This window comes from Rattus rattus, chromosome 7 (genome assembly GCF_011064425.1).
Source record: "Rattus rattus isolate New Zealand chromosome 7, Rrattus_CSIRO_v1, whole genome shotgun sequence".
Lineage (NCBI taxonomy): Eukaryota > Metazoa > Chordata > Mammalia > Rodentia > Muridae > Rattus > Rattus rattus.
Window position 1 is genome coordinate 76,864,070 of NC_046160.1, and position 23,844 is coordinate 76,887,913.

The window sequence follows — 23,844 nt, forward strand, 5'->3', positions numbered from 1 at the left end:
GTCACTATAGAACCAGAGATTAGGTATAAAGTAATACACAGGGGATACAAATATATCTCTTAAGGTAAGTGAAATAAAATAGATAGTCATGAGGTGGTATGGAATGGGCAAATCAAGCTGGGAGAGAAAGGCAAAAGGACAATATAGGGAAATGTGGAGAGACAGCTAATATTAATAATGGTTTTTAAGAAGTACTATGGAAACCTAATACATTACTGCTTCGTGTAGGATTAGCTTGGAATGCCTGAACTGGATGCCAGGTAGATATAGATCTTTAAAACAGTCAGAAATAGCTTTAATATGAGTCAACAGATCCTGTACTACGGCTATGGTAACTGCATTTTGGTTTGTAGTATTGTTAAAGTTTAGTTGTCTAACTCTAATGGTTTCGTTGCTGTTATTGTTTGATGTTATATTATTGCTGCTTGTTTTGGTTTTTATTTTTATCGCCTATGAAAAATATCAAATTGAAAACAATATCTTTGTGATGTAAACATATTTTCCAATTTGGAACACAGGAAAAGCTCACAAGGGTAATGTACCTATAAAGTTAAAATTAAATTTAAGAAATACAGCAAAAGGTACTGGTTTTATAATTTTTTCATCTAAATTCAACGAGAGCCTTTTGTATTAATCAACTGGAATAAATCTATTTTGATAAATATTGATTAATTTGTGAAATGAATCTATAAACTATTATCATCAAGCAAAATATTTATAAATTTACATTACATCAGTTTTATTTGATAGTTTTGATCAAAATTTCTACACCACAATTAATATTCTTTCCATCAGTTTTATTGATTTCTGAGAGAAATATCAAAATCCCAAACAAATAATTACTAATGTACCTATTTAACTTTTCTATCAGATTTTCATATTACAACATGAGCAGCTAACTTTGAATTTCTTTTTACCATTTTAACCCAAAATGAAGCTGAGTTTACCCAATATTCTATTTTTTGTCTTGATTTTTATGGGTTTGAGTTAGGAAACTATTTTCATATCAGTAGTGAACGATATACATTTTCTAATATGAAGAAGTTTTACAGCTGTTCTGATGCAGGAGATACCAATGCTGCTCAGCTCTTGGAATGTGGCTAATTTGGACAAGGAAATGATCTGATAATTAAACATGCTAATTTAGTCATCATGAAGGTAGAAAAAAGCATGCCTTTAGATAAGGATTGATGAAAACAAAAAGCAAAACAAAATAAAACAACAATAACAAAAACAGTAAGAGTAACAAAGGGTAGAAATAACCCAAACATTTTACATTTAAGATGTCGTTCTAAAGGAAGATGGTGTATTCTATAAAGTACCTTCTGCCTCTGACCACCACATAAAAGTTCACAAACAACTGCCATGTATTGTGTACACACACACACACACACACACACACACACACACACACACACACACACACACCTCGTATTTGTTTTAGTTTATTTTGTGTGGTTGCAACTTACAAATAAAGGGAAATTTAAACAATTGAATATTATTTAACAATTGAATATTATTTCTAAAATATGAAAAAGCAAAACCATATTTTATTTCTTCTTGGTGTTTTAGTGAACATTAGGACGTAGACTGTAGGAGTGCATTTTTTGGCATATACTGTTACATAATGTAGTGCTTTAAGATTTGAAAGTAGCACTATAGATCTCTCTGGGTCAGGTGCTACAGTCACTTTAATATGACATTTTCAAAGACACCATGAGTAATATTTAAGATATTGTAATGACCACTAGCTCATTTTTTAGGTAAAAGTATACAAGGATATTATCTATAAAGGATGTATTCCCTTTAGTTCTGTCCTCTCACACTAAAAGTACACTATTACTAGATATTAAATTTCAAATATAGAAATTTAAGCAGATTTTTCAGATGTTTCTAGTTTTGGAAACCAGTATATCTGTACTATATTATGTTATACTGAGATTGTACCAATTTACTGAGCAAGAATTATAACTTAGACCATCAGATAGCTCAGTGGGAAAAGCAGTTGCTGACGAAGCTAGACTTTAATGAAATCATTGGGACACATTCAAAGGTGTCTCTGTAAAAATGTTCTTTGATGGGGTTGGGGATTTAGCTCAGTGGTAGAGCGCTTGCCTAGCAAGCACAAGGCCCTGGGTTCGGTCCTCAGCTCCGGAAAAAAAACCAAACAAACAACAAAGAAACTGTAAAAATGTTCTTTGAGAACAAAAAATGTCATTCAATGTGAATTTCTGTGTTAACAAACTACCATAGCTGCAAAGAGTAGTTTTTTGTTGTTGTCTTATTTTATTTTATTTTATTTTATTTTTAGAGAAGCCTGGGAGCTGCATCAATATGTAGATGAAAAAGCATACATTTAGGAGGCAATTTGGTACTAAATCCAATTATCAAATTGAGAGTAATATATTTTTTCCTACTATGACATATGACCTTACCACCTATACATTCTTTTTTTTTTCAGAGATAATTTTTAATTACCCATGTTATTACTCTAAATAGCATATTTTTTATTATTTTTATAATGATCTTTCTCTTCAACCTTCATATCGTTTAATTTGGTCCAGATTTTTGAATGCTTTAACTTTCAAAAATAAATATTTTTTCTTACGTAATAATTTTCAATAAAATTTCATTGAAATTGCCTTCCATAATTTTGACATATTATGTTCTACTTTCTTTTTTTTTATTAACTTGAATATTTCTTATATACATTTCGAGTGTTATTCCCTTTCCCGGTTTGAGCCAGGCATAAGTTCCCACATGTGAATCTACCTTAAATCCAATAATGAAGCAGTTGTCTCCTGACAGAATACTACTTCAAGTATTGCACCAGTAGGCATATCTCACCAAGTTAATTGCTGTTCTAAATTGCAGGGGTCAGAGATGGATAAGAGTATTGATGTCCTTTCTCTCTAGGAAGATTGCATAGCAACTTCAGATGCTGTGAATGCTAGCCAACAGGGAGAAGCTTCCAGGTCTCTACTGGTTTGATTTTTTTCACTTTGTGTGAGACAATTGTGATATCTTCAGCAATACATCTCACCACTGAATTCTGCCTACTACTCATATCAGTGTGGTAATTCTTCAACAAACTGAAAGTATATCTACCATATTAATAATGCTTAGAATATTACCCACTACATAAGTAATTCCAAAACAAAAGATTTTCTTCTTTTCAAATAAAACAAGGAGCTTAAAATAACTCATTATTTAAAAAAAAATCCCTTTTGCTTTTTCTTTAATCAATGTTAATTTAAATCATCATGTCCTCAAATATAGTTTTACAATAATGAAGGAAATATAGAGATATTAAACAGGAATTTTGTTGTATATTCCATAAATTAAATTATTTTTTGAACAAAGACTATCTCCAGCACACATATTTTTTAACTATAAACTTTATTTTCTAAAGCAATGCCTCGGCTATGCTTGAAAATTTCATTGCTTTAATCCATATTATGTAAATGCACTATTTCCATGAATATTGAATACTCATTAATCTTATAAATATGTTTATGTTTTAGTTCATTGGAAAGTGTATGTTACCATCTAATTTACTACAGATAGGAATGCTATAAGACTTAATGTATAATTTTGGATACTTGTAAGACATGTCATAAAGTCAGTTTTATGAACCCATGTATATGAAAAAGAGCTGTAAAGAAACATTTTGTAAACTGGCAAAATTGTGAAAACTCCATAGGTTACATGCTTAATTCAAACTCAATAACATTCTCAATACTGATATGAACCTACAGTTTGGTTAAAGTTACATATAATACTATTTAAAGCATTCCAGATACACTTTAAAATACAAGAGAAATATGATTTAAATATTTCCTTTTACTAATTTTCTAGCTAATAAGTGTATGTATTTAAATATTAAATATTTACCATTGAGTATGAAAAAGTAATTTATATGTTCATTCAGAAATAGATTATCCTTCATTATTTTAGCACAGTACTTGTTTTTGATATCAAAAAATATTTTTAAACCTTTTTAATTTTCATTCTAAAATTCTGTAATTTATTCTTCATTTTTTATTAACATTTACATTTGTTTCCTGTTCTGAATTTTTTAATCTATTATTTGGAAATCTCACATCATACATGCTGATTGCACTCAGCTTCCAGTCTTCCCATATCAGTCCTCTCCCCCCCCCCAGGAACTCCCTACATGACTACCCCAAAGATAAGGAAAACACAGTCCTTATTTTGCTTTCCACATGTTCACTACAGCATGGTCAAATTCCTAGTGGCCAGACTCCTGGGGAGGATGAGTCTTTCTCTACCTACATCTGCACCAGAATCCATCAACTAAGGAGACAGGAAGGCTCAGGGCCAGTTTTCCTGTGAGGGGCAGGGATAACTCTCCAACACCCATCTCACTGCTCTTGTATATATGTATTGCAGATTTATATTTCATATGACATCATATCTTTAATATTTTTCTGACAACTGTGGATCAATTATCATAAATTTAAAGCTGTGTATATCAAACTATTTCTTTGTACTGATCACTGATTATTAGGGATTAGTAATTGCTGACTGAATTATTATACTTCTGACAGTCAAGCAGATATTCTCATTGAGAATGTTTATTTTAGATGGAATGAAAACTGTTGTTCTTAGAAAAACTCTATAATTGAAGCTCATGTTAATTCTTCTTACATAATCTGGACTTTTTATACATAGTCTCATTTTACAAGTTACTAATCTGAAGATTTGCTCTGGTGAAAACTATGTTCTGAAGTATATATTACTGAAAAGTTCATAAAGATTGAAAGTATGTAAGTATAATTATTATAGAGATCTGTGAATGTTAATTTTAGTACTATCCATGTACATATTTATTACTTATATAACTGTTTTCCTTACAGAGTTTGCATAAGAAAATTCAATGATTTTTGCACTTTTGGGGAACCATTTATTTACTTTTCTTCAGGATATTTCAAATATCAATTGTGAAACATTATGGTTCAACTCTATTTACATAATAAAAATTATAAAAACTTTTGTGATTAATTCTCTGCCTATCTTTCTGTAAAACAATGCATATTGGTCGATTATATTGTGAATTACAACAGGAAGTGTGTTAACTACTGCAGCAATATCTTATTATTATTTTAATGTATCTAATCACACTTTCTTGTAGCTTTCCATATAAAACACATTATCTTTTACATTGAGGTTGTCTAAATTTGTTCTCCACTCACTCATCTCCATCTACTTATGTTTTCTATGATTGTTTGCATACTCGTTAATGTAAGTTTGGTAGAAAAAGTGATCCTGGGTTAAGCTTCTAAAAAGCCCTTAGATGACAGATTCAATATTACAAATACCAAGTCACCAATGAAATGCTTATAATTCAATCCTTATTGATTATTTGTAAATATGATTGGTGAACAAAACTACTGAAGGCAAATTTAAATTTTAATGCAATTTTAAAATATTATTAGAAAATAACTAACTACAGCTCTAATTACAACCAATTTTTTCCTCAGTAATCTATCAGAAAAATTACTAATAGTGCTATATTCTTTCCACTGGTTAACATCTCCACTTGCTTATGGGACAAGTATGTTAAGCATGTTCTAGATTACATTATTCTCTATTTCTATTGCCAACTTCCTTGACTTCTAATCCAATCTAATATATTAAACAATATTATGCAAAGAAATTACACAAAACTGCTTTAAATCTAATTTTGGGAAAATAATGAAGTGACTTTGATTTTTATAATATTTTACAATGGAGAATTAAGACTTACAAATATGTTGAAGGACTATACTCTATGCTAAGTCTCTAGACATGTTCCTCCTAATTGTTAACATTGCTTGCACATCCAAAGCTTTTAAAGAAGCTAGTAAGTATAGGGAGACTTACATATGTCACAAGTGTTACTAGAGTTGTTTCTTCATGCCATTAACACTTGAGTAGAATCTTGATAGTTACATTTAGTAGCTCTGAAAATATCCACAAGTTAGGAGATTTTTGATGACATAGATAATAGATAAAGCATCATACATAATATACATGTCATAGTTTGTTTACCAGTTTCTAAAATTAAATAGCTTGGTAGTTACATAACAGAGCAAAAGGGTTATTTTGCCTTATAGTTTCAGAAAGTTTCTACTACTGTAGCAGTAATAATGTGGCAATGGACAAAGGAGGCTTGATGTCAGTGGTCAAAGAGTAGCTGCTTATACTGCCTTGACTCTCAAAAAAGAAAGAGAAAACAGGTAGTTGGGCTGGGCTATATAACCTTAAGTACTATCAAATTGACTCACTTCCTCAAGCAATACCCATGTTCTGTAGGTTCCGCAACCTTTCCACATACAACCAGCAGTTGGAACACAGTGGTAAGTATGAGAGCTATGGAGCACATTTCATAGTCAAACTAATTCAATAGCAACAAAATATTATTGCAGGATAGCTCCAAATTTCTATGACTGGTCTAGCTATTTCTCTAGAAAGAAAGAGAATATCTACTATATTATAACCAACCTAATTAACATACAAATGTATTTACTTGATTTAATAGGAACTGAAAAAAGTAAAAATGTTCATTTGTTGGTGAAGTAGAAATTTCTGGTTTCTTTAGAGACTTTCTTTAGATGTGTCATGTGATGGTTTTTCTGGAGACTGTTTTATGAGAACATGCGTTTGCCGAAGTAGACATGTTAGAGGATGTTTTGCTAAGAACAGACATGTAGTGTTTTTCTGGAGACAGCTTGGAAAATAAGCATATGATGTTTTGCTAGTGTGATACTTAAGAGAACATGTGATATTTCAAAATATTATAAATTTAGCACAATGAACAGTGGACAGTGCTAGATTGCATTGATAAGCCATGTTATTATTTGCTCATCATTGTTGGGCTTTGTTGACTCTGATCTTCGCTGAAGGATGGTAATTCTTTACTAGTTATCCTTTGTCATGACTTCCTAGGGAGAAACACACCAAAAAACTTCTGGTAGTTTTCAGCAGCTTCTTGCTGCTTCTGCAGATGTGAGCTGCTTGGCAGAGCCTTGCAGTTTCTTCTGCATCAAGCTACAATTGTTGATTCATAAATGATGTTAGCAAAATGACCAAGCTGTTGATTCATATGAACTATATTGCTGACATCCTGACATGCAGACTGGATTTCCTCCAAAAAGTATTTCTAAACAGGTCCACATCCTTCTTTGCTATATTAACCTTTCCTTTCCACTACCTCTGGTGTGTAGTAGGCTAGAAGGGACTTTAAAGCATTTGAGAACCCTTATTAATAGTATGTTTTAAAATATCTAAGTCTACAAGGTGAAATAAGGGAAAGATACAAGAAATGGGATATTTCAATACATTATATATTTTAATATTTTATGAGAAAATAAAGTTTAATACAAGATTAAGGTTTTCCAGGGGAATAAAGTGGTCAAAGGTATATTGCCATTTCTTTGTTTTCTCAACAAAAGTACATAAATAAATAAATCACTGGGCTTATTGAAATTTGGCTGCAGGAGAAGAGAAAAATGAGGTCCTTACAGATTAGTTGAAGTGAGTTGGGAGTAGAAGATAATGAAGAATAGTGTTAATTCTCCTTACAATAGATCAAGTCAAGTATATTATCAAAGATTATTTTTTCAGAAAAAGTTAATAATTCATATCAACAAATAATACAATCAACATACAATAGAATGACTGGACTTTCATAGGAAAAAATAGTCCAATTACTTGAAAAGCAAATGAATATTAACCTACTCACTAGTCTAACTTTCATTTTTAAAAGTGGAAAAGTAATTAGAAGGTGTCCTCAGCATATCCCTACCTCCTAATGTACAGCATGTCCCAATACCTACTAAGACCACCCTTAGGATGACTTTTAGGTAATACAGCATAGTAAAATTGCTTCAATTTGATTTTATTTTGAGACAGAGCATCATTATATGGACATGTCTAGCCTAAAACTCATGTAGATTTGACTGGCATAAACTTTCAGACATTGACCTGTTTAGCTGAGATTAACCTATGTGCCCCATGCATGGCAGTAGAATTTTGTTGTTGTTTTTTTTTTCTGCTTCCTTGTGTTTTTATATCAGTAACTAATGGCAAACAACTACTAAGTTTAGAAAATTTATATTGCTTATTACCAGATTTCTTTCATATCATATGTAAAAACTAATCTTTTTAATTTTTTATTTATTCACTTTACTCCTTAATACTAGCTTCCCCACCCATGCCAATACCCCTCACACAGAATCCTTCCCCACCTCTCTTCCTCATCCCCTCACACACTACAACCACCCCTCCTCTCCTCCCAGGCATATCAAGTCACTACAGTACTAGGTGCATACTTTCCCATGGACTGAAATAGCCTGAGTTCATGGATGACCTATACATCCAGAGATAGAGATAGAGAGAGAGAGACAGAGAGAGACAAAGAGACAGAGGCAGAGTCTGAGACAGAAAAAGAAGCAAGCTTAATTCTCTTTATATTTTTAGGTCCAGTCAATAAGATGTTTTTTCTGAATAAATGTATCTTTCATAATATAGAAAATATAGAAAAGTTTATTTAATTTATTTATTTCATACTACATCCCAATATCAGTCCATCTCCTTCCAGTACCACCTCAATCAGATCCTCCCCCCATCTCTCCCTTGTCCTCTGAAAACGGGTAGCCTCCCTCTGGGTACCCCCACACATATACACCTTCCAACCCTAGCACAACAGTCACTGCAAGGACTAGTTTTATCCTCTCCCACCAAGGTCAGATAAGGCAGGAGAGTTGGTGGAATTGGATCCACAGGCAAACAGGCAGGGAACAAATTCAGGGACAGCACCTGCTCTAGTTGTTCGGAACCTGAATAAAGACGAAGCTGCATACTACATATGTGCAGTAGGCCTGTTTCTAGTCCTTGCTCACTCTTTGGTTGATTATTCAGTCTTTAGGAGCACCCACGTGTCTAGGTTTGTTGATTCAGCTGCTGTTCCTATAGGAGTTCCTGTCCTCTTCAGATCACTCAATCCTTTCCAAACTTTTCCATAAGACTTTCTTAGCTCTATCTAATGTGTGGCTGTGGGACTTTGAATCTTTTTTCCATTGACTGTTGAGTGGAGACTCTCAGAGTACAGTTATGCTAGACTTCTGAAGGCAGGCAACAGATTCAGGGACATCCCCTGTACTAGTTGTTGGTGGACCGGCATGAAGACCAAATTCTGCATCTGATATATATGTGCAGGGGACCTAGGTCCACTTGTTCTCACTCTTTGGTTCAGGGTTCAATTTGTGAGAACCCCCAAGGGTCCAGGTCAGTCGACTCTTGGTGTTCGTGTGGGAACTCTCATCTTCTGGTACCTCCACTCTTCCCCCAACTCTCCCATAAGACTACCCAAGTGTCATCGAAAATTTGGCAGTGGGTCTCAGCATTTGTTTGTTTTTGTTTGCTTTTTGGTTTTTGTTTGTTTTTGTTTTCTTTTTTTTTTGGGTTTTTTTTTTTTTTTTTTGGCTGTTTGGTGGAGCCTCTCAGAGGATAGTTATGCTGGCCTTCTGTTTTCAATCATAACAGAGTGTCATTAATAGTGTCAGAGTTTTGGTGCTTGCCCATGTCATTGGTTGGACATTCCCTCCATCTCTGTTCTATTTTTGACTATGCACATCTTGTAGGTAGGACACATTTTGGGTCAAAGGCTTTATTTCTGGGTTGCTGTCCTTATTCCTCTACTGGAAGTCCTTAATTTAAAAATGGCGTATGGAGCAAAACAGAGAATAGTCATCAGAGGAATCTTGAGTGTCCTCAAAGTATTTAAGGAAATGTTCAACATGTTTGGTCATCAGGAAAATGCAAGTCAAAATCTCCCTGAGATTCAACCTTATCTCCATCAGAATCGCTAAAATTAAAAGCTTAAGGGAAAGTACATTCTGGCAAGCATGTGGAAAAATGAAAACACTCTTTTGTGTCTGGTGGGATTGAAAATGTATACAAGCACTCTGGAAATCAATTTGGTGCTTATTTAGATATTTGGAATAGTTCTACCTCAAGACCAAGCTGTAATACTTTTGGCCATTTACCCAACATATACTCCAGCATTGCACATGGACACCTGCTCATCTATGTTCATAGCAGCTTTAGTCATGATATCCAGAAATTGTAAAAAAAAAAAAAAAACTTAGATGTCCCAAAACTGAAGAATGGAAAAAGAAAATTAGTTTGTTTGCACTATGGAATACTACTCAGCTATTAAAAGCAAAAATATCATGAATTATGCAAAAAATGAATTGAAAGAGAAAATGTCATCTGGAGTGAGGAAACACAGATACAAAAGGATATTGATAAGGTACATATTACTTAGTATTAATCATAAAGTACATGTTAAGCATGCTATAATCAAAAGACCCAAAGAAGCCAAATAACAAAGAAGGTTCAAGAGAAGATGGTTGAATCAATCACAGAAAGGGAAATAAAAGAAATACAGAAGGTGAATGAAGGGCGAGTAGAGGGTAGGAGGTGTAATCCGGAGGAGAACAGAATGGAGTGGTGCATCACATATAGGGGGAGAGAATAGACATTGGTTGTGGGGTGGGGGTATTCACTAATGCATGCTGAGGACCTGAGATAGATGGTGAACTTTAGCGGCTTATAGGGGTAAGACCCGATACTTCTAGCAGTAAGAGTTTGGATTCTGAAGTGGCCACCTCATGTAGCCAGGAGGACGCTTTAAACTCACTTTTAATTTTTAATTTTCATCCCTAATACTGTAGACTCTATCTTTTAAATATGTGACAGAACCAGATATAGATGTCTTCTGAGAGACACAACCAGAGCATGTCAAATACAGAGTCAAATGCTAGCAGCAAACCTCTGAACTGAGAATGGAACCTCCTTTGAAGGAATTAGAGAAAGGATTGAAAGAGCTGAAGGGACTTGCAACCTCTTAAGTACAACATGTCAACCAACCAGAGCTTCCAGGGATTAAACCACTATCCAAAGACTATACATGGACTGACCCATGACTCCAACTGAATATGTAACAAAGGATGGCCTTATTGGACGACAATGGAAAGAGAAGCCCTGGGTCCTGCCAAGGTTAGACCCCGATTGTAGGGGAATGTCGGGGGGGTTGTTATGGGGGTGAATGGGGGTAACATCTTTATGGCATAGGGATAGGTGTAGGGGTAAGGGATAGGGAGCTTATGAACAGGAAACCAGGAAAGGGAATAACATTTGAATTGTAAATGGAGAAATATATTCAATACAAAAAAATGTAAAAAAAATGTGTTTGTTATTATCATGACTGAAGAATTCACATTTTGGGAGGTTATTGACTCTAATTCTTGTTAATTAAAGCTTATATCTCAATATGTGTTTCTCCCTAGCTCTCACATTACAGTAAAAAAAATGTAGGTGTTTGTTTCTTAAATTACATTAGATCTAGCATTCCCTGCATCAGATCTTAAAATCTTCTACTAGGTTCCATCTAGCCCCAGAGTAATACCCCCACACCTGAACATAGTCAGCTATGTTATGGTTTATTTCTATAACACATAAAGTACATCAAAGTTCCCTGTATGTTCTTACTGTTACTTTATATTTTGTTTTTCCTGCAAAATACTTACAGACTTTAAGGATCTTCCTGTCTTTTTTTTTCTTTTCTTTGATTGGATAATGATATCATCTTATGATTACATATAATTTTAAAATGAGAATTCCCTGGTAGTTCATCTGATTTCTTTTTATATAACCTACCCGCCATTGCTAGTACATAGAAAATCCTATAAAAACTAGAATATTTGCCCTCCCTTCAAGAAGTGAGAGCAGAAATATGTGTCATAGTGGAGAGGGACAATTTTCTTTTTCAGTTATTAATTGATTTTCACCAGGAATTCATGATCTATATTATGTATATATGTAAATATATATATATAAAGAATCAAAATATATTTAAGATATGGTTTTAGAAGAAAATAAGACATTATCTAAACTTAGGAGAAATGTGTCAAACTAAGAAGGATTACAATTGGTAAAATTAAAAATCACATGAGATGTCTGGGAAAGCAGAGTCTACACATGCTGAATGTTACAATTGCCCACACAAACACACATATAAAACATACAAATACATGAGACTTGGCAAGACAAAATGTTTGGAATCTTTTGAAAAATAGACTTAAACAGAGATAAAGAAGAAAGAAAATGGAAAGAAACCAAACAGTTTATATGAGGATATGATTAAAAGAAAAAACAAATATAAATATAAAGTCCTAAGGGACTCAAAAAAAAGGAAGTCACAAAATGAAATGTAAATGACAATTTTAGTGGCACCTGAATGTATTAGGGCACATTGATGGAAGAACTGGAGATTATATTCATATATGCAATTCTACAATGTCATTCTGGCTATCAATATGGAAAATTCATGGAACTGAATTTAAACAGAATAGTGTTATACTATCTCTAATGGATTCTTGATGACAGAGAAGTTGGCTTGAGAAAAGATTGGTTAATTTATAAACATTGAATGCTCCCACTGCATATAATATTTTTGAAATAATAAAGTTTCCTTAAGAAAATATATTAATCGTGTTTATTGTTTATTTTTATTGACGAAAACAAATGAACAAACAAAAGGACAAACATGCCTTGAAATTAAAGTCTAGATGCCAGACAGCATTTTATATCATGATATGAGTCTCCATATTTTAACTAATTGGATGTAGAGATTATGATGACTTTTAAAAAAGTAAGAAGTTTTGAAATATATAAACAAAAGAAGTAACTAAAAATCAATTGAAATGAATTTGGAGTATTTAAGACAGTGTTTGCTCTACATATCAAATTTGGTGTCTAAAATCTGTGTAGGCATTCCTTGTGCTGTACATGCAGCATGCCAGAGTCAAGACAGAAATGAAGCTATCTATAGTAAAATTTACATTAGCAATTATTCTGTTACAAAACCAAACTTTCCACTGTACAAAAATGCTTATTTCTTTGAAAGGTTAATGTCATCATAACAGCAAACTTTATATGATTTTGTTGTTATTCTTCAGTAGGTAAATCAGTAAGTATGTCTTTGAATGTACTGTGTTAAAGTGTTTTATTTTCAAAATTGCTGATTGTGCTGTTGACTTGAATTTTGTAAAACATCAGTAAATAAATGTTGGCATTAGATAAGGATGTAAATAACAACAATTTTTGGGCTGGAGGGATGGCTGAGAGGTTAAAAGCACTGACTGCTCTTCCAGAGGTCCCGAGTTCAAATCCCAGCAACCACATGGTGGCTCACAACCATCTGTAATGAGATCTGATACCCTCTTCTGGTGTGTCTGAAGATAGTTACAGTGTACTTAAGATAAATAAAAAAAAAACAAATTTTATAATACTTCAAAATATACATATTATTAAATATATTCAATATAGTATATAGGCATACTTTATTACATTTTTATTAAACATATATTTTCATAAAATATATTGAGTATAATTTTCTTTCACCTAATTTCTCCAACATCCTCCCCACCTCCCACCATCTAATTTCATGTCCTTTCTCGGTTTCTTTAGGAAACAAACAAGTGAAGATAATCAGAATAAAAACCTCAAGTAATACACATATACCTAAATTAAGTTCTTAAAAACAAATTCTGACGCCATAATAACCAAGCAAAAGTGTCCGAAGGTAAAAAAAAAAAATTCCTTGGCAAAACAACATGAGATAAAGTTTTGAGATATCATTGGATTTCAAAATTAAAAAAAAAAAATTAAACAAGTGAAAACACAGGCATTAAGAAGAAAAAAAGCAATGATGTAATTAATATCTCTCAGATGAATATATTTTCAGTGACTCTTCACAGACCTAAGATTGCTGAATTCTATGTAAATTAGCTACTTAAAATATTATGTTTTGAATATTATATTATGAAATATTGTTTCTGTGCAAATTTTAATTTCTTTGCTGTTTGTCATCTTTTGGATATTTAATCTAGAAGTTTGCTAACACTTTCACCTATTCTATAAGTTGTTTTTAAGCTTATTGGCTTATATTCTATTGAAACGCTCCTTAATGTAATATTACTTATCTACTTTTGCCTTTAATTCTTTTGAATATTCTCTTTATATAATAAATCATTAACCAGGACTGAAAATATTTTCCCCCTGATTTGAAGCATTTTAAAGTTAGTAATTTGATCTGGTTTTTTATGACGTTTTTGGGTAATGTTCTAAAGTTGTCATTCGATTTTCTTCTATTATAAATCTGTTTTACACTGTAAACATCCCAGTTGATAAAGATTCTATATTTTTCTCTATAGTAATATAGTATCACATCTTCCCTTGAAGTTCTGTTGATGACTGATAGACAATAGACAGATAATATTTTTTTCAGACATAAAATTACTTCTGAAATTTTTATGTTTTAACAATCTGTATGCTTGTCAATATGAAACTACTGTACTATTATACTGCATTTTGTTAAGTTTATTTATAATACACTTGAGATATTCCAGATCATTTTGATGTGTTTTTGGATTCCATATGCTTTAAGGGCACTTAACAGGAAACTACTTGGGGCCAGGTCTTATCTAAGTCTCACCATTTTCGCCAAGGGACAAATCATCCAGATAGAAATTAAGCAGAGAAATGATGGAATTAAAAGATGTTATGAACAAAATTGACCTATATCTATTCTATACAACATTTCACCAAACATATATATATATATATATATATATATATATATATATATATATATATATATACTTTCTTCTCACAGAATCATCTCTAAAATTAACCTAAACTCTGTCATAAACCAAGTCTGAACAGGTACAATTTAATTGAATTAACCCTCTGTATTGTATCAGACCACTAAATATTAAAGCTGGACCTCAACAACAATAGAAACAACAGAAAGCTTAGAAACTCATGAAAACCGAACAGCTCTCTACTCCATGAACACTGAGTCAGGAAGAAATAAAGTGAGAAATCAAGGACTTTATAGAATCTAGTATATATGAATGAGTAACATGCCCAATCTTACAGAACATGATCACAGTAGTGGTGAGAAGAAAATTAGTAGCGCTAAGTGCCTTCTTAAAGTAACTGTAGAGAGCTCATACTAGCAACTTAAATTCAAACCTGAATGTTCTAGATCAAAAAGAAGCAATCACCCTTAAGAGAAATATATGTCAGGAAATAATCAAACACAGGGCTGAAATCAATAAAATAAAACAAAGAGATCAATATGAAAATCCAATGAAACAAATTGTAGGTTCTTTGAGAAATCTACAAGATAGACAAATATTTAGCCAAACCAGAAAGCAGAGAAAAATTATCTAATTAAAATCAGAAATGAAAAAGGAAACATAGCAACAAACATTGAGATCCAAAGGATCACTAAGTTTTACTTCTAAAACTTATACCCTATAAAACTTGAAAATTTAAATAAACTGGACAATTTTCTACAAAAGTTAAATTATGATTAAGGAAACAATCTAAATAGGCTGATAGCATTTAAGGAAATAGAAGACTCATTAAGAGTCTCCCATCCAAAAGTTGCCCAGGGCCAGATGGTTTTAGAACAGAATTCTGTATGACTTCCATAAACTAATACCAATACTTCTCAGATTATTCCACAAAATAAAATCTGAAGGAATACTAACAAATTCATTTTATGAGGTCATAGTTACCCTGAGACCTAAATCATACAAAGACTAAATAAAGAGAATTTTAGAACTTTTCTCTTACAAACATTGATGCAAAAATATTCAATAAATAAACTCACAGGCAAATCCACAAACATATAAAAAAACATCATTCACCATAATCAAGTCAGTTTCATCCCAGCATGCAGGGGATGGTACATCCTAGGAACTCCATTGTTGTAATCTACCATGAAAACAGACTGAAAGGAAAACAAACAAACAAAACAAACAACAACAAAAACCAAAACCAACCAACAAAATGATCACCTTATTAAATACTGTAAAACATTTGACAAAATCTAACACAACTTCATGACAAAACTTTTGGAAAGATCAGGGATACAAGGCACATAAACATTATGAAGGAAATATATAGTAAGCTGATAGCCAACATCAAATTAAATGGAGAGAAACTTAAAGCAATTTCACAAAAATAAGGAATACCATAAGGCTGTCCACTCTTTATTTTTTTTTCAATATAGTACCAAACTTTTAGCTAGAGCAATAAAACTAAAGAGATCAAGAAGATACAATTTGGTAAGTAAGACGTCCAAATATCGCCATTTGCAGATGATATGATAGTATATAGAAATGACTCTCAAAATCATAACAGGGAACTTGCACAGTTAATGAACACCTTCTGTAAAGTGACTGGATATATGGTTAAGAAAAAAACATTAGCCCTCCTTTATATACATGATAAAAAGACTAAGAAACATATTAGGGGAAAATAACTTGCACAATTTTCATAAAAATATAAAATATCCAGGTATAACTTGAACCAAGCAGGGAAAAGACTAATTTAAGAAAGAAGTATAAGGGGGTTGGGGATTTAGTTCAGTGGTAGAGCGCTTGCCTAGCAAGCGAAAGGCCCTGGCTTCAGGCCTCAGCTCCAAAGGAAAAAAAAAAAAGAAAGAAAGAAAATAGAAAGATCTCCCATGCTCAAGTAGGATTAATACAGAAAAAAATTACCTCCTACCAAAAGGAACCTACTGAATCAACAAAATTCTCATAAAAAATCCAACAAAATTCTTCATAGACGTCAAAAGACTAATTGTCAACTTTCTGTGGAAGAAATAAACAACAACAACAAAACAAAACAAATAAAGAAACAAACAATCCAGGAAAACTAAAACAATTTTGTACAATAAAAGAACTGGAGGCATCACTGCTATACCTGATTTCAAGCTGTAGTGTGGAGCAATAGTAATTGCCATCACATGCTAATGGCATAAAATCAGAAGGGTGATCTACTGAACAGAATCAAATTTGCAGAAGTAATTCCATATACTTATGGACACTTGATTTTTGAAAAAGATGCCAAATCCCATGTGGGGGAGAGCTGAACACCAAGAAGTTTAGACAATTCTGAGACTGCAGGAAAGTCTGCCACTTCTGCCCAGCTAGCCCATAATCCTGGCCCTAAAGGAAATTGCATAGTGTATCTGGATACAGGAATATATGAATAGTCAGCGGCAGGAACCTGCTGGATCCGGCCTGCACCCAGAACTGACCTGAACCAGTCATACAGCTCGCTGTACACAAATCCCATGAGGGAGAGAGCTGGACCCTCAGAAGTGCAGACACTTCACAGAACGCAGAGGAGACTACTTTCTGCCCACATTCCCTATCCAAGAGGAAATCACCTAGTGTCATCTGTGCACCCTGGGCACAGAGACCTAAGAGCAGTCAGGGGAAGGACCCTTCTGGTTTCTGCCTGTACCAAGAACTGAAAGCAGGTTACCTACAGACCTGAGAGCAGAGCTCTCCATCCCTAGATCTGGATGAAAGAAATCAAAATATCACTATGTGTAGATAAAAGTTCGACCAGAGAACTACTAGCCTTCAGTGCTTCCAAGTCAATAGATATTTCTCTGTTATGAATTCTTTGGTTAGATATGTTCCCCCATTTTCTAATAAGGTTATTTGGTTTGCTTGAGTCTAAATTCTTGAAGTCTTCATATAATTTGGATATTAGCCCTCTAATGAATATGGACTTAGTAAAAATATTTTCTATTCTGAAGGCTGCTGTTTTGGGCTGTTGATGTTTTTGGCTTTAAAGAAGAGTCTCAGTTTCATGAGGTACCATATGTTGATTTTTGATATTAGTGTCCAAACTGTTGGTGTTCTGTTAAGGAAGTTGTCTCCTGTGTCAATGCATTCAAGGCTATTTCCAATGTCTTCTATTAGAGTTAGAGTATCTGGTTTTATTTGGCAGTTTCCATCCACTTGAACTTGACTATTGTGCAGAGTGATAGATGTGGATTTACTTACATTATTCCAAATGTAGACATCTAGTTAGAAAAGCACTGTTTGGTAAAAAATGCTTTGTTCCATCAGTTGTATTGTTTTGGCATCTTTTTTTATTTTTTGGTTTGCATTGCTATTCTTCTGGGGTTGTACGCCCCTTTGGGTCTTTCAATCCTTTTTCTAATTCCTCCAACAGGAGTCCCATTCTCAGATCAGTGGTTTGATGTTAGTATTCGACTCTGTATTTGACATGTTCTGGCTGTGTCTCTCAGGAGACATTTATATCCAGTTCCCGTTAGGATGCACTTCTTAGATTCATCAAACTTATCGAGGTTTGGTGGCTGTATATGTAAAGGGAACGTGTCAGGGGGCAAACTTTGAATGGTTGTTCCTTCAGTCTCTGCTCCAAACTTTCCCTTCATATTCCTTCCTATGAATATTTTGGTTCCTCCTTTTAAGAAGGAGTGGAGCATCTGCATGGTCATCCTTGTTGAGCTTCATGTGGTCTGTGGATTGTATCTTTGGTAATGTGAGCTTTTGGGCTAATATCCACTTCTCAGTGAGTGTATCATACCATGTGTGTTCATAAGTGTGCAGTTTTTTTTCTAGGTCTTCAGGTAGACCAACAGTCTCAACAAAACTGGAGTCCTAGCACTGGGCCACTAAGCAGGCAGCACACACATGTTGGTCTGAGGCCCCCAACACTTATACAGCAGAGGACTGCCTGGTCTGGACTTAGTAACAGAAGATGCACCCCAGGAATGGGGAGGTCTGGTGGGATGGGGACATCTTTGTGGGGACAAGGTATGGGGGAGGAGGTATAGAAAGTGCGACAGAGGGTGGACTGTGATGGATATATATCTGGAATGTAAAACGGAATAAATAAAAATTTAAAAAAATTAAAAAAATTAAAAAGAAATATTCACCATTTGTTGTCATCAGGGGTATGTAAATAAAAATAATTCTGTGATTCCATCTGACACTTGTCAGAATGGCTAATAACAGAAACACAAGCCAGAGAGGGTGCGAAGCAAGGAAAACCTTCTTCATTGCTGATAGGAGTGCAAACTTGCACAACTACTTTAGAAATCAATTTAGCAGTTTCTCAGAATATTGGGAATATTTCTACCTTGAGAGCCAGCCATACTACTCCTGGGCATATTTTCAAAAAACGCTTCTCCATCCCACAGAGACACTTGACACTTGCTCAACTATGTTCACAGTGTCTACATTCATCATATCAAGATGCTAAAAACAATCTAGATGTACTCAACCAATGAATGGATAAAGAATGGATGGTATATTTACACAGTGGAGTATTACTTAGCTGTTAAAAACAACATCATGAAGTTTGTAGGCAAATGTATAGAACTGAAGAGATCATCCTGAGTGAGGAATCTATGTTCAGAAAGCAAATAGAATTTGCAATCACTCCTAAAAAGTTATAAGTTTTGAAGTACAGGGTATCCATGCTACAATCCACACACAGGAAGAACTTAAGTAATAAAGAGGATCTAGGGTGAGATGCTTAAATCTCTTGGCAATCTCCTGTAAAGGTTTCCAGGTGAAGGATGGGGTTAGGATACCAATATGGCCACAAAACCTTAAACGAATAATTTGTCCAGCCTACAAGTGGTGCAAGGGTAAAAGATGGAGCAGAATTTTAGAGAAGGGCCAACTAATGACTTTTTGCCTTGAAACCCATGCCACTATTAATCATATTCTGCTATACTTGCAAACAAAAGCCTAGCATAACTGTCATCAGGGAAGCCTCACCCATTAACTGATGGAAACTGATGCGGAGACCCATAGCCAAACATTAGGCACATTAAGTAGATCTTGAGGAATCCTGTGTAAGCAGAGGAAGAATAATTGAAGAAATCAGAGGCTTCACAAGAAAACCTACAGAATCCACTAACCAGGGCTCATAGAAAGTTGATGTTCAAACCAGAGAGATGCATGGGGAAGACCTAGGTCATCTGCACATATGTAACAGTTGTACAGCTGGATCTTCATGTCGGATTCCTAAAGGTGGAGCATGGACTATCTCTGATTACACTGTCCGCCTTTGGGTCTTTTCCCTTTAACTGGGATGTCTGTTCTAGCCTCTACAGATGAAAGGCTTCCTTGTGTTCTGAGAAGAGGAGTGGAGGGGTTGATGTGGGGAGGGGATGGTAGAAAAATGATTTTGTTGGAGAGGAGGGAGGGGAAGCTGCAATCATGTTGTGAATTGAAGAAATAATATAGTGAATTTAAAAGGGGGGGTCAAAGAAATTTTAACAGATATTTTTTAAATATTGATGAATGACAACATAGTTCACTTCAGTTATCTGAAAAAAATATGGGTAAATAACAAAATATAGATAAAATGATGAAGACCTAGAGAAATGTTGAAAGACTTGTCATTCTAAACCAAGGACAGACTTATATGCATACTCTTTAAACCATGGAGAAGTGGCTTCCAAAGTTGTTCTGTGACCTGTCCATCTACATTATGTTTGATGAGTGCAGACGTACACATAACAAATCCAATACAATTTGTTTTGATAAGTGAAATATTTTTAAATGTAAATAAGTTAAATAATTTGGTACTTTTAATCTTAATAAAACTAAAATCATAAAAATGTTTTAGGTGGAGATTAGCTAGAAAAACACTGATAGTTATTGTTTTAGCACAAATGGAAAATTTCTATTTAAACTGATTAAAACTATGAAATGTTTGAGATGACTAATTGTTAAATTGATAAATCTTGAACCATGGAAGAGAAGCTTCTGCAAATTCCTGGGAGCAGTATCTTGATTTGGATAAACTGAGTCAGAAGTATTCATCTATGTGGAATATGAATGGCACCATCTGTGTGCTGGGGTAGAAACTCATTGAACACTGGCATTCATTTGTGTTTGCATTCTGACAGTAGATAACACATAACCAGATACCTTACATTGGCATTCACATTACTTCTCCGGGAGATAGATTTTCTAACTGTAAGATAAGCTCCTCACTCCTTAAGTGGCTTCTGTGACAGCATAGAGCAAAAGTACCAAAAGAGTGCTTTAAAAGGAATAAATTAATTTGTAATGGTACAATTGCAGTATCTGAACCCACTTGTTTCAGCCATATTTTGCTAGAGATTTACTTCAGTACCTTAGTTGAAAATATTGTTGATAAATAACTACATCTAATGGGATCATGAACCATGAATATGAATGTTTATCCTAATTATGTGTACAGTATGTTATCTATCCAACACATAGAGTGCAGTATTTGTATTGGAAGCTCTTTTTATCAGTCTTAGGAAAAGACACATTATGGGAGGCACACAGTCATATTAAGAAAGGGATTCCAGGAGATATGGAAGCTGTTGCTGTTCTTTTTCATAGGCTGTTATACAGACTTATTGAAAACATTGGGCAAAAGAAGCTCTTAATGTGTGGAAACTGCCTTAATTAAAAATTATAGGATCTGATGGAAGAACAAAAAATATCTCTCTGGTGAATAAATGAGGAATAGAATACATGAGAAATAAAATACTTAGAAATAGGAATAAAAAGGGTGAAAAGCACAAGAGAGGGAGAAAATGTATTCATTATGATACCTAAAACCTGTTATTGATCTAGAAATTATTGTATACCATCAAAAATTGAATTAAAGTCTTCATATATATGTAAAGTATACTTAACCATAGTGTATACAATAAAACTGTCTTTAGGTTACTGACTAAAATAATCTTGTCACTCCTAAATTTTACACAACTGCAATATTTGGAGTTTGATGCAAATATGTTCAAACAGAAGAATTGTTTCTTTTTTCTCTAATAATGAGATTTCTTTTCCCTTTGCTTTAAATTTTACAAAAGATGAAGCTAACTTTACACGCTCATCCATTCTAATAGACCTTATCTTCATTTATCTTTAAAATTTCATCATCTTTTCATTTCATATAACTTAATCCCTGGATACCTTGAATATCAGTACACAGGTCATGTTTTAGAAGCTATTGTGTAATGAAAGATATTGAACTGAAGAGGATAAAGTAGGGTGCTTTTACGTTACCCATTAAAACATAGTTGCATTAGTAGTTTAACATCTAAGAAGTAAGAAGTTTCCTTCCCTGTTTCACAGTGTTGCTACATAAAGATGAAACTGATTTTTAGTTCATATTAGTAGACAGCCTTTTGCTATTTTCTGTACTTTCAGGAACAAAACACCTTTGGAATTATTCTGTATTGATATAATGGCACAGGATGGGAAAAAATCACATGTAGTTGCAAATAATAAGACTCTTATACTACTATTGTGCTCCTAAGGGGATTAATCTGTCAATTGAAGTAAAAAATGCTCTGAGAGAAATTCAAGTACCAAACTAAACTAGGCACAGACTGACACAAAATTAAATCTACAGAGACAGCTGTGACTTTAAGAATGATGCTCTTCTAGGAAGTCTAGAGGTGGTGTTATGACCATTCACTTAGATGTATTTCAATATAAAAGGAGCAGAACCAAATATGATAATTCCATTAAAATTATATAGTTACTTCATAATAACTCATAATAAGTAATAACAGTTACTAAGTCATGGATGTTATTGAGAAATAGAATTATGACCTGCTTTTAATAATTCTTATCTTACTACATACTTATAATTGGTTTTAGAAATATACTATGTATGAAAATTAAGATGAAAGTAAAATGAATCACTTTTTGTTTCCACTTTTCCCATGACTGAAAGAAGGAACTTATTAGAGAACAAAATAATATGGAGATGTTCAGTCATCAAAACTATTTAAATCACTTTATTTTGGTTACTAATCATTGTGTATTTTGGTTTCCTTAGCATCATAGAAGTAAAGGCTAAGAAAATTCTTCACAACTATAAAAGCAGAATCTGGAAAACACTTGTAGTGAAATGTTGAAACTTGATTTTGGGTGTCAAACCCTCATGTTTAAGCTTACAGTACTCCTCTATTGTCAGCACTGGAAATGTGGAGTAAAAAGGTAATGCTCAGAGGTTATTGGCAAGACAGTCTAACCAAATAGGAGAGCTCCAGGCTCAGACAGAGACCATGACCATTCCTAAACATGTGAAGATTCATAGCAGAAGACAGCAGATATTGGCCTCTGGCCTACAGACAACACATATACACTTAGAATGGCACACAAATATTCATACACACAAACTGTTACCCACCAGCCATTTCATGGTTAAGGAAAATGAAACATTAATAGTTGTGTATTTATTTATTTATTTATTTATTCTCTATTTATTTATTCATTTATATTATTTTCTTCTCTCATTTTTTATCCAGATTTTACTCCCCTCCCAGTCCACCCTCCAACTGTTCCACATCCCATAACTCCTCCCACCTGACCCTGATTCAAAGAGGATATCCCTACCCTACCCACCCCACTAGACCTCTAAACTCCCTGGGGCTTCTAGTCTCTTGAGGGTTAGGTGCATCTCCTCTCCCAGAACCCATACCCAGCAGTTCTTTGCTATATATGTATTGGGGGGCCTCATATCAGTTGTGGTGATACAGTGTCTGAGATATCTCAGGGGTACAGGTTAGTTGAGAATGCTGGACCTCTTTAGGGTCATCCTTACCCTCAGCTTCTTCCAGCTTTTCCCTAATTCGACCATGGGTCAGCAGCTTCTGTCCATTGGTTGGGTATAAACATCTGCATCCAACTCTTTCAGCTGCTTTTTGGGTCTTTCAGAAGGCAGTCATGATAAGTCCCTTTTTGGGAGTGCTCCATAGCCTCAGTTATAGTGTCAGTCCTTGGGGATTCCCCTTGAGCTGGATCCCACTTTGTGCCTGTCACTGGACCATTTTTTCCTCAGGCTCTTCTCCATTTCCATCCCTGCACTTCTTTAGACAGGAAATATTATAGGTCAGAGTTTAGACTATAGGACAGCAACTTC